The sequence below is a fragment of the Crotalus tigris genome, unplaced genomic scaffold (assembly GCF_016545835.1).
Source record: "Crotalus tigris isolate CLP2741 ecotype Arizona unplaced genomic scaffold, ASM1654583v1 scf7180000019576.727907, whole genome shotgun sequence".
NCBI classification, from domain to species: Eukaryota; Metazoa; Chordata; class Lepidosauria; order Squamata; family Viperidae; genus Crotalus; species Crotalus tigris.
Window position 1 is genome coordinate 565,605 of NW_024097602.1, and position 10,801 is coordinate 576,405.

Genomic DNA, 10,801 nt, shown 5'->3' on the forward strand with positions numbered 1-10,801 from the left:
AAGACCAGCAAGGACAGGACCAATCTAATCTCTGGAGAGATAATATTAAAGGGGGGTGGTGTCTTGGCAGAAAAGGATTTTTACCTGGGCCTCATTATCTAACATTCCTTGACGTAATTAAACCTGGTAATTCTGAATCATCCAAAATTGGTGACTGTGGTGATAGTGCCCTGTAGTTGCCTTGGGGCTGCTACAAGACAATAACCATCTTCGGCAGCACATATACTAAAATTGGAACGAGACAGAGAAGATTAGCATGGCCCCTGCGCAAGGATGACACGCAAATTCGTGAAGCGTTCCATATTTTTAATTTACACAAGCCCAGAACTTAAGGGAGAATTTTTATAAAATGTTTTATAGATGGCACCTTGATCCACAAAAAATGTCTCTTATGTATCCTGACCTACAGCCTAAATGTTGGAGATGTGGCTGTTTGGACGCCACTTACTATCACATTTGGTGGTCGTGTAAAAATATAAAAGCTTTTTGGATTAAGATATGGTGGAATATTCAGAGAATTTTTAGAAAGAGGGTAAAATTTACTCCACAATTGTTTTTGCTAGGTATTGTTACTGATTGTGATGCTAAGGAGGTTATATTGATGTTGAATTTGATTACAGCCGCAAGGCTGTTAGTAGGGCAATATTGGAAGAAGGAATCTTTGCCTACTTTGCAAGAGTGTTTTTTTAAAGTATCTTATTTGGCAGAAATGGCAAAGATTTCGGCTTTCCTAAAAGAGCAATCGCAAGAGAAATTTTTTGCTGTATGGGAAAAATTGATAAATTTTATACAATACAAATTGGATATAAAAAAATATCATTTAGCTTTTTTATAACTTGTATATAAATTTTGCTTCTTCTTTCTTTGTTTTTCTTTTTTAAACACCTTTTCTTTTTAAGGTTTATATCTTTTTTATTATATATATCTTATTGTTAATTATTTTATAATTTGTTTAATTTTTTTAGGATTCTTAAAATTTTTTAATTAAGCCTATATTCAGCTCTGGGAAGCTCGGGGGGGATGGGGGGTGGTGGTTCGGGAGGGGTTGGGCGAGGGTTGTTTTGTTTTTTTTTTGTTGTTATTGTTGTTTCCTGTTTTTTGTAAAAGCTCTTAAAAATTTTCAATAAAAAAAATAACCATCTTAATGGAAACTATTATTGTCTCTGAGATGGAAATAAACACTACACCAGGCATGTCAAACTCGCGACGTCACATGATATCACGTAACGTATCAATCCGGTTTTGCCATTGCCAGCAATGGGGTGGGCGCGGCTTCCATGTGACATGTCCGGCCCACGGGCCGGCAGGTTGACACCCCTGCATTAAACAGTTACTGTGCCTTTGGGATTGGACAGCAAGTCATACTGAGGGATATTTGTGATGACTTGATGTTGCTGGTTTTTCATGTTCAAAAATAATGGCCATGATCTAATACAGGAGCTCAGTAGCAATCAGCACTATTCTATATATTAACCAGCTAAGAAACAAACCTAGATGTAGTCAATGATGGTGATGGTGATGGTTGCCATAGTACATGGCAACTTCAATTTACAAATGCCAAACTGAATGAATCTCCAGCCCAAATCTCAGTCAAGAGACAATTCTTGCCAGTCTGAATAAAAGTTCGTAACAGTTAATACTTTTCTATCAGAACATAAGATATAATATTTTTAATCCATAGATAAATAAGTATGAGTATGGATTGTAAGTGTGCTTGTTTGTGTATATGTCTGTACATATGTACCGAGCATATATATATATATATATATATATATACATACAGTATATATATTCAGAAGAAGTGTTTTATACCTCATATGAGCACAACATATGTCTACTATTCATTAAAACAGCCCCAGTTTGCTCAGACTTCCATTTGGGTTTTGTTGATTCATCAAAATTAACCCTTGTGACTCTGTCAGATTCTTGCATACAATAAGCTGAAAAATGTTGGATTTAACACAATATTTCTATTGTATATTTTAGTGTACGCTGCTCTCAAGAGACAGAACTAGATCCTTATTCTTTAAAAAAAAGATCTCTTGGGGAATACCGAAACACAATAATTATCCTTTAAAATTATTATTTTCAATAGTTTGAAAATAACAATTCTCAAGGAAGTCTTGACAAGTGATATGGGCATTTTAGAAGGAGGGGAAAAAATACTAGCTTTGCACAGAAGTCGTTTTTCTTTTTTCTTGGCAGATGGGGAAATCTAAGATCAGTTGACTGATTGACTGAACCATGTTTCTCAAAAGACCACAAAGCTATTGAGCTGTTGTTTGAATGAAACAGATGAAGTGTACCTTAGTTTCTATATACAAAAGCTTTTTTTAATTGTTACCATAAACTTTCTTAACAAAGATAAAGGATGAAATACACTCTTCCCACTCATTGATTACAAATATAGACTGCTTTTCACAAAGAAGAACAATGCAGCGCTAAAGTGCAGGGAGAAATGTAATATATATATTTATTAGGGTTAACTATAGCTTCAACAACATGTTAGGCAGGTGTAGTCCTTTGTGCTCTCTGAGTCTGATTGTTTGCTTGCAGATGTTTAATTAATAGACAAGATAACATCATCTGTGCTAGTGAGTGTGGGGTTGCTCCCTGTTTATATACAGTAGTTTGCCCTGCCAGTGTTGGTGGGGGATGGTTTCCTCCTTGGTAGTTCCTTAGTTAGGGTATTGTTTGTCTGGTGTTAATGCCTACTTATCTGGGTGTGGGTTGCTGGAAAGGAAGTGTTCTGGTCTTTCTGTTCATCAGCAGCAGCAGCAGCACCAGAAACAGGAGTAAAAAGGACAGCTGATCCCAGCTGAGGATATAGCCCAAAGAATGTAAATAAGAAGAGCTAATTGAAAGAAAGAGAGTTTATTGCATATTTTATTTTAAATCTCATTATCTGAACAGGATTGGACAGTGATGGTGAACCTTTTAGAGACTGAGTGCCCAAACTGCAACCCAAAACCCATTTATTTATTGCAAAGTGCCAGGGCCACATCAGCATTGTGGTGCCCTCAGAGGGGATGGGGGGCATGGCCCACTGGGTGGGTGTGGCTGTGGTGGTTATGGCAGACTGAGTGGGCATGGCCACCTTGATGTTGCTCATGGGGGGATGCCTGCGGGGTGAGGCAGGGGGTAGGGCAGGGTGCTATTGCTGCGGGGCATGGTGAGGCAATGGCAGCTGCTGTCATCAGCCCCCACACATAGAGGCCAGTGAGCACATGGGGGCATGCTCTACCATCTCTACTTGAGCTTGCTAGACAGCTGCTTTGCCTCCTTTGTGCTGGGTGGGGCTGCAACTCCGGGTGCCAGTGGTGGCATAATGGACCTGTGTGAGCTGTTGGCAGTGATGGCAAGTGTCCCACAGAGAAGGCTCTGAGTGCCACCTCTGGCACGCATGCCATAGGTTCACCATCACTGGGATAGGAGAACCAGAATTGTAATCCTGCTTTGGGGAACAGGAGCATCTTAGGCAAGATGTACAAAAAGGTTGAGATAGCAGTCAATGAGACTTTTTGCATAAAACAGAAAAAAAGAAATTATGATGTGTGGAATTGATGATTAAAAGAAATTGTAGAAGATAGAAAAGAAATGAAAGTTAGGTTGTAACCTTAGAGTAAGAGGTTAAATTTAAATTTCAAACTGTTGTAAAAAAGTATCAGAACTACTTTCTTTCTTTTTCTTTTTCTTTTGGCTTTATTCTTTCTTTACAATTTCTCTTTTTTCCTGTCTTAATTATTAGTTTCCATCCATTTTTATCTTTCCTGCTTAAAAATTCAATAAGGTTATCATTTTAAAAAGTTGAGATAATGGGCAATGTTTCTTTCTTAGCCTTTTTATTGTTTCTTTTGAATGGTGTGTAAATGTGATTTATCTTGATGTGTCTAGAGTGGGCTGATTGTCTGAATGCCAAGCTGTTGCCAATCTAGGCAAGGAGCAAATAAAAGTCTTATAGAATGCACTATAACACATATCAGGCAAATTGAATTGTATTGATCTCTGTTCAAGATCCACTGAAAATGTTGAAATGAAAAAAAACACAATTGCAGGATGCATTTTATTTTAAAATTATAAAATCTTAGATCCTAGTTCAGATTGGGGTGCACTGGTGACTTTCTTATAAAGTAGAATAAAAGTAAAGAGAAATATTTCTTTCTTTATATCTATATTAAAGCCACATGGAAACAAAATGGAAACCAATACATCTTTATAGTCTGTAAAGTCAGGGCCATGAGAATCCTTTCTGATCTCCTGGATACTGAAGAAAGCCATCTGGTTTCCTACATCTTCTCAGAATTCTCCCTTATGCTTATAGTTCTAATCCATTCCCAGTCCTTTCTTGTTTTAATCCTTTCTACAATAACTAAAATATCTGCTCAGATAATAACAAAGTCAAATCTTCCCCTCATATTTTTGTAAATAGCACATAATTGAAGGGGGCTGTGTGTATGACATTCATCAGATCAAGAGCAGACATGTAAATCAACTAACATGAGCGTAACATTCCAAATTAGTCCATGGTGCTGCATTAATTTGAGAATTATGGATATGGATAATAATAATCTAATGTTCCTCAATTCTTTTATAAAATCATAACCCTCCTCTCCATATGATTAACCTATCTCTAATCATAATTTTTTTTAACAAATGATCAAACCAAATTACTGAGAATTGAAATGTTACTTTTTGTTTGTTTGCTTGCTTCCCCAGTGAGCTTTTAAATTCTCAGTTCATCTATTTCAGTAGAGTATTAAAAACGTTACAGTTGATGTAACTGTAACTTTTAATTATGCTTTCATATTCCTCAAAACTTCAGTAAAATGTTGGTTATGACAGCCCATGCTTCCTCAAGTTCAGTCAATGAAGGGCTTGTTGTGTTCTACTTAGCTTCTTCATGTTAATACTTTTTTAAATATATTTTTGCTCTAAATAATAATAATAATAATAATAATAATAATAATAATAATAATAATAATAATAGTTGAAAACAATCTCTTTCCACCTGAGCAGAAAGGAAACCGCCCCAATAGCAGAGGAACAAAAGATCAACGAGGAACAAAAGATCAACTCCTAATAGACAAAATGATCTTGGAAAACTGCAAGAAAATGAAGACCAACCTGAATGTGGAATGGATTGACTACAAAAAGGCATTTGACTCTCTGCCACATGACTGGATAATCAAGTGCTTAGAAATAACAGGAATCAGTAGAAACATCAGAAAATTTGTACAAAGATCGATGGAACAATGGAAGACACAGTTGCAGATCAATGGTGAGAGACTGGGAGAGGTTAATATCAAGAGAGGAATATTTCAGGGAGATTCATTGTCACCATTACTATTTGTTATTGCACTGTTTCCTCTGTCAACAATACTGAATAACTCAGGACATGGCTATCAAACATCAAAACATCTGCCAGACTATCCCACCTCCTTTATATGGATGATCTGAAGCTGTATGGAAAAACATCATCTGAAATAGAATCGCTGCTCAACACTGTCTGTATATATAGCCAAGATATTGTTATGGAGTTTGGCTTGGACAAATGTGCCACACTTACTATCAAACACAGAAAAGTAGTGAATACTGAAAGAATCAAGATGCCCCACGAAAATAACATTAAGAGTCTGGATGAGGAAGATTACTACAAATACTTGGGTATCCTTCAAGTTGACAACATCAAGCACACTGAAGTCAAGAAAAAGATTAGAGGTGAATACATAAAGAGAGTGAAGAAGATCTTAAAATCCAAACTCAATGGAGGAAATACCATAAAGGCAATCAACACCTGGGCAATCCCAGTCATTAGGTACACAGCTGGAATAGTGGACTGGACTCAATCAGAACTAAAAGCAATGGATAGGCAGACCAGAAAAATAATGACAATGAATCACGCCCTTCATCCACGCAGTGACATTGATAGACTTTATCTACCAAGGCAAATAGGTGGGCGTGGAATGCTACAAGTACATCAGATGGTTGAAGAAGAAAAAATGGCTTTGGAAGAATATCTGAAGAACAATGATGACGATGCACTGAAATTAGTATATCAGGAAGGCTTACTGACTACTGGAGAGACCAAACTGGCCTACAAGAAAGACCAAATGAAGAACAGAATAGAGGCATGGGAAGACAAAGCACTACATGGCCAATACATTAAAAAAATAGCTGGGAACGCAGATAATAACAAGACCTGGCAATGGCTAAGAGCAGGAAAATTGAAGAAAGAGACCGAGGGACTAATTCTGGCTGCACAAGACCAAGACTTAAGGACAAATGCATATAAATTCAAAATTGAGAAGACAGCAACAGACAGTAAGTGCCGCCTATGCAAAGAAGCTGAAGAAACAGTGGACCACTTGGTAAGCTGTTGCAAGAAGATTGCACAGACTGACTACAAGCAGCGGCATGACAAAGTAGCAGCAATGGTGCATTGGAAGATCTGCAAAAAATATCACTTGCCTGTAAGCAAAAACTGGTGGGATCATAAAATAGAGAAAGTCATAGAAAATGATAAAATTAAACTGCTCTGGGACTTCAGAATTCAAACAGACAAGCACATGCAACATAACATCCCAGACTTAACAATTGTCGATAAGAAAGACAAAAAAGTCTGGATAGTGGACGTGGCAGTGCCTGGAGATAGCAGAATAGAAGAGAAAGAACTGGAGAAAATAACAAAATACAAATACCTACAAATAGAAATAGAAAGACTGTGGCAAAAGCAAGCAAGGGTAGTACCAATAGTGATAGGCTCCTTGGGTGCAATCCCAAAACAACTGAAGCACCACTTGAACACCATTGGCATTGACAAATTTGCTATTAGTCAATTGCAAAAGGCGGCCTTACTAGGAACTGCTTCCATCCTGCGATGATATCTGTAATACCATCAAACATCCACATCTGCCTATCCCAGGTCCTGGATAAGGACTCGATAGGTACACAAAATGCCAAATTCAGTCTGAACATCTGGCTGACTGCGACGATCCATAATAATAATAATAACCGCCAGTGATGCACTACCTTGACATGGTTGTGGGGCTTGTGTACTCTGAAGAAGATGAGAACTATGCCAGAGGTTCAACCATACTGGACAGGTCTCATTAGAGGAGTCAGACAAAGAGTGTCTGTCCCATAAAAAATATGGTGAGACGTAAATTTCAGAATGCCATACTGGCTCAGATGTCGCCCGGGTTAACAAGGTCCGCGCTAGATATTGGAGTTCCTGGATATCTGGTGAAAAATGGGTTACAGGACTCAGGACTGTTGGCTTCGCAACCAGGGCCAGAAGCTGCAGAACTACTGGAAGAAAAGTTGTTTACCCGTCGCAGATACACAGTGATTGAAAACAAAGAAATAATGATCTGTTACTACAGATCAAGTCCAACAAGAATAGGATATTTAAAATGAATGTACCAGTTCTGGAAAGAACAACATCCAGAATCAGAAATAACAGAACAGAGACTAGCAGATCAATGCCGATTTATAATACGAAATAAAGTAAATAGAAAGACTATAGCAAAAGCAAGCAAGGGTAGTACCAATAGTGATAAGCTCCTTGGGTGCAGTCCCAAAACAACTGGAGCACCACTTGAACACCATTGGCATTGACAAATTCGCTATTAGTCAATTGCAAAAGGCAGCCTTTCTAGGAACTGCTTCCATCCTGCGACGATACCTGTAATACCATCAAACATCCACATCTGCCTATCCCAGGTCCTGGGTAAGGACTTGATAGGTAGACAAAATGCCAAATCCAGTCTGAACATCTGGCTGACTGTGCGATGATCCATAATAATAATAAAGTTGGTAGGGACCTTGGAGGTCATAAGTCCAACCCCCTGCTCAGGCAGGAATCCTACACCATTTCAGAGAAATGGCTGTCCAGTTTCTACTTAAAAACTTCCAGTGTTGGAGCATTCACCACTTCTGGAGGCAAGTTGTTCCATTAGTTAATTGTTCTAACTGTCAAGAAGTTTCTCCTTAGTTCTAAGTTGCTTCTTTCCTTGATCAGTTTCCATCTGTTGCTTCTCGTCCTGCCTTCAGGCGCCTTGGAGAATAGCTTGACTCCCTCTTCCCTGTGGTAGCCCTGAGATATTGGAACACTGCTAACATGTCGCCCCCTCGTCCTTCTCTTCATTAAACTAGACATACCCAAATCCAGCAACTGTTCCTTATATGTTTTAGCCTCCAGTCCCCTAATCATCTTTGTTGCTCTTCTCTGTATTCTTTCTAGAGTCTCAATATCTTTTTTACATCGTGATGGCCAAAATTGGATGAAGTATTCCAAGTGTGGCCTTACCAAGGCATTGTAAAGTGGTATTAATACTTCATGTGATCTTGATTCTATCCCTCTGTTAATACAGCCCAGCACTGTGTTGGCTTTTTTGGCAGCTGAAGCACACCGCTGGCTCATGTTTAAGTGATTGTCTATTAGGACTCCAAGATCCCTCCCACAGTTACTACTATTGAGCAAGGTACCCCCTATACTATACCTGTACATTTGGTTTTTCTTGCCTAAATGTAGCACCTTACTTTTTTCACCATTGAATTTCATTTTGTTAGATAGCTGCCAGTTTTCAAGTCTTTCCAGGTCCTCTTGTATCTTAAGCCTGTCTTCTAGAGTGTTGGCTATTCCTGCCAGCTTGGTGTCATCTGCAAATTTGATGAGTTCCCCATCTATTCCCTCATCCAAATCATTGATGAAGATGTTAAAGAGCACTGGGTCTAGAACAGAGCCCTGGGGCACCCCACTACACACTTCCCTCCATGTAGATGCAGTTCCATTGAGGACCACATGCTGAGTACGGCTGATCAGCCAGCTAGAAAGCTACACTTAAAGTGTTCCAGAGCAAGGTGATAGCCCAGAAGCTATACAGGGTTGAGATTTGGGGGAGCGATAAGAAGGTTATTGCCCATGTGGAAGTCATCCAAAGCAACTTTCTAAGGAATATTTTTGGGCCTTCCACTGATACTGCCTATGTAATGATGGAAGTTGGATTACCTTCCCTGAACATTAGAATACATCTTTCATTGTTGTGGCACTACAAGAAATTACAAAGCCTTTTAGTTACAAAGGCTTTTAGTTCTGCTTGAGTCCAATCCACTATTCCAGCTGTGTACCTAATGACTGGAATTGCCCAGGTGTTGATTGCCTTTATGGTATTTCCTCCATTGAGTTTGGACTTTAAGATCTTCTTCACTCTCTTGATGTATTCACCTCTAATCTTTTTCTTGACTTCAGTGTGCTTGATGTTGTCAGCTTGAAGGATACCCAAGTATTTGTAGTACTCTTCCTCATCCAGACTCTTAATGTTATTTTTGTGGGGCATCTTGATTCCTTCAGTTTTCACTACTTTTCCTTGTTTGATAGTAAGTGTGGCACATTTGTCTAAGCCAAACTCCATAACAATATCTTGGCTATATATTATTATTATTATTATTATCGATCATTGCACATTACTATTATTATTATTATTATTATTATTATTATTATTATTATTATTACAGTTGACAATCAATTAGCCAAACATTTGTCACTTATCCTACTATCTTTGAGAGAACACAGCTCTTGGAAAAGATAAAATATTAAAGCTAGGCTATCTGAAAGGGATGCCAATAAAGATGCCACAGCAATTTAAACATCCAAATTTTTATTTTGGCACCATCCCTATTAAAAGCATATAACCAGTGTTCCATTGAGAAGAGCTTTAACAACCTTCATCTGCAGACCACGCCCTCTGCTTATCTTGAAGGAAGTTTTGCAAGTGTCCTGTTGAATAAAATCTATGTCCTTATGGTCAGGTAAAAGGACATTATCCATTATGTTGTTCACTATCCCATTTGCAAACATATCAGGGCCAAATTATTGATGAAAGGTGAAGCCAAGAATTCAGACTTTAAAAAACTTTTCTTCCAGCTGCAAGCAGCAAATATGCTACTTTTGCTCTGTTGTCATTCAAACTTAAAAAGAAATGCTTAAGTTCTTAGTTGTACTTTGGCTTTGTTTTGCTGTAATGTTCTTTTTTACATCCAACACTATTTTACAATCTTACTCTTTTACTATCATTTTAATTGCATTTTTGCATAGTTGTCATAATAAAGTTACTTACTAAAGATAACTTTAACTAGGCCAACTAACTAATGTAAAGAACAATTGTATAGGAAAGAGAGAAATTGTGTAAAAAGATAATTTTTATTATCTAAAACTAGACAACTGTATCCAAGGGAAGACTAAAGTAAAAATGATGGTTTTCCATCAATGTTCCATTACCCAACAGGATAATTCTTTCCTTCTGAAAAAAAAATGAAAATTAAAAAAAAAAAGTTCTCTCCCTTTGGAACCTAAATTTGACTTATCTGCCTTGATCAGCCCTTGAGTTTGCCTACTTTTGGTCTTACCATTTACAATACAGTTACAGAATGGCAATCCAGAAAAAAAAATATTTCTTTTTTTTAACACAATCTCAAGATACACCTAGTACAGTAGCTAACTTGGCCCTGAAGGAATGTCTGCCCTGGTAAGTTACTCAATTACTCCAGAAAACAAGTGAAGTCACTGTTGCTCTCTTGTGTAGCCTCAGGAGGTGATAAGCTGCCTGGGAAAGCCAAGGGAAATCATCAAAACAATAAAAAAATGAAAATTAGAATATTTTGGACATGTGATGCGACACCCAGAAAAATATGACATATTCCATTTAATCTTACAGGGAAAGATTGAAGGCAAATGAGGTCCAGGCAGAAGAAGAACATCGTGGCTTCAAAATCTAAGGGACTGGTTTGGACAAAACTCAGC

At 37.8% G+C, this 10,801-nt stretch overlaps 1 non-coding gene across 1 annotated transcript; it reads left to right on the plus strand.

The window, feature by feature from the left end:
* Positions 1-203: 203 nt before the first annotated feature.
* LOC120317272 lies at positions 204-308 on the plus strand. Its single transcript, XR_005559191.1, has one exon. It is a non-coding gene; the product is annotated as a U6 spliceosomal RNA (small nuclear RNA).
* The last annotated feature ends 10,493 nt before the right edge of the window (positions 309-10,801 follow it).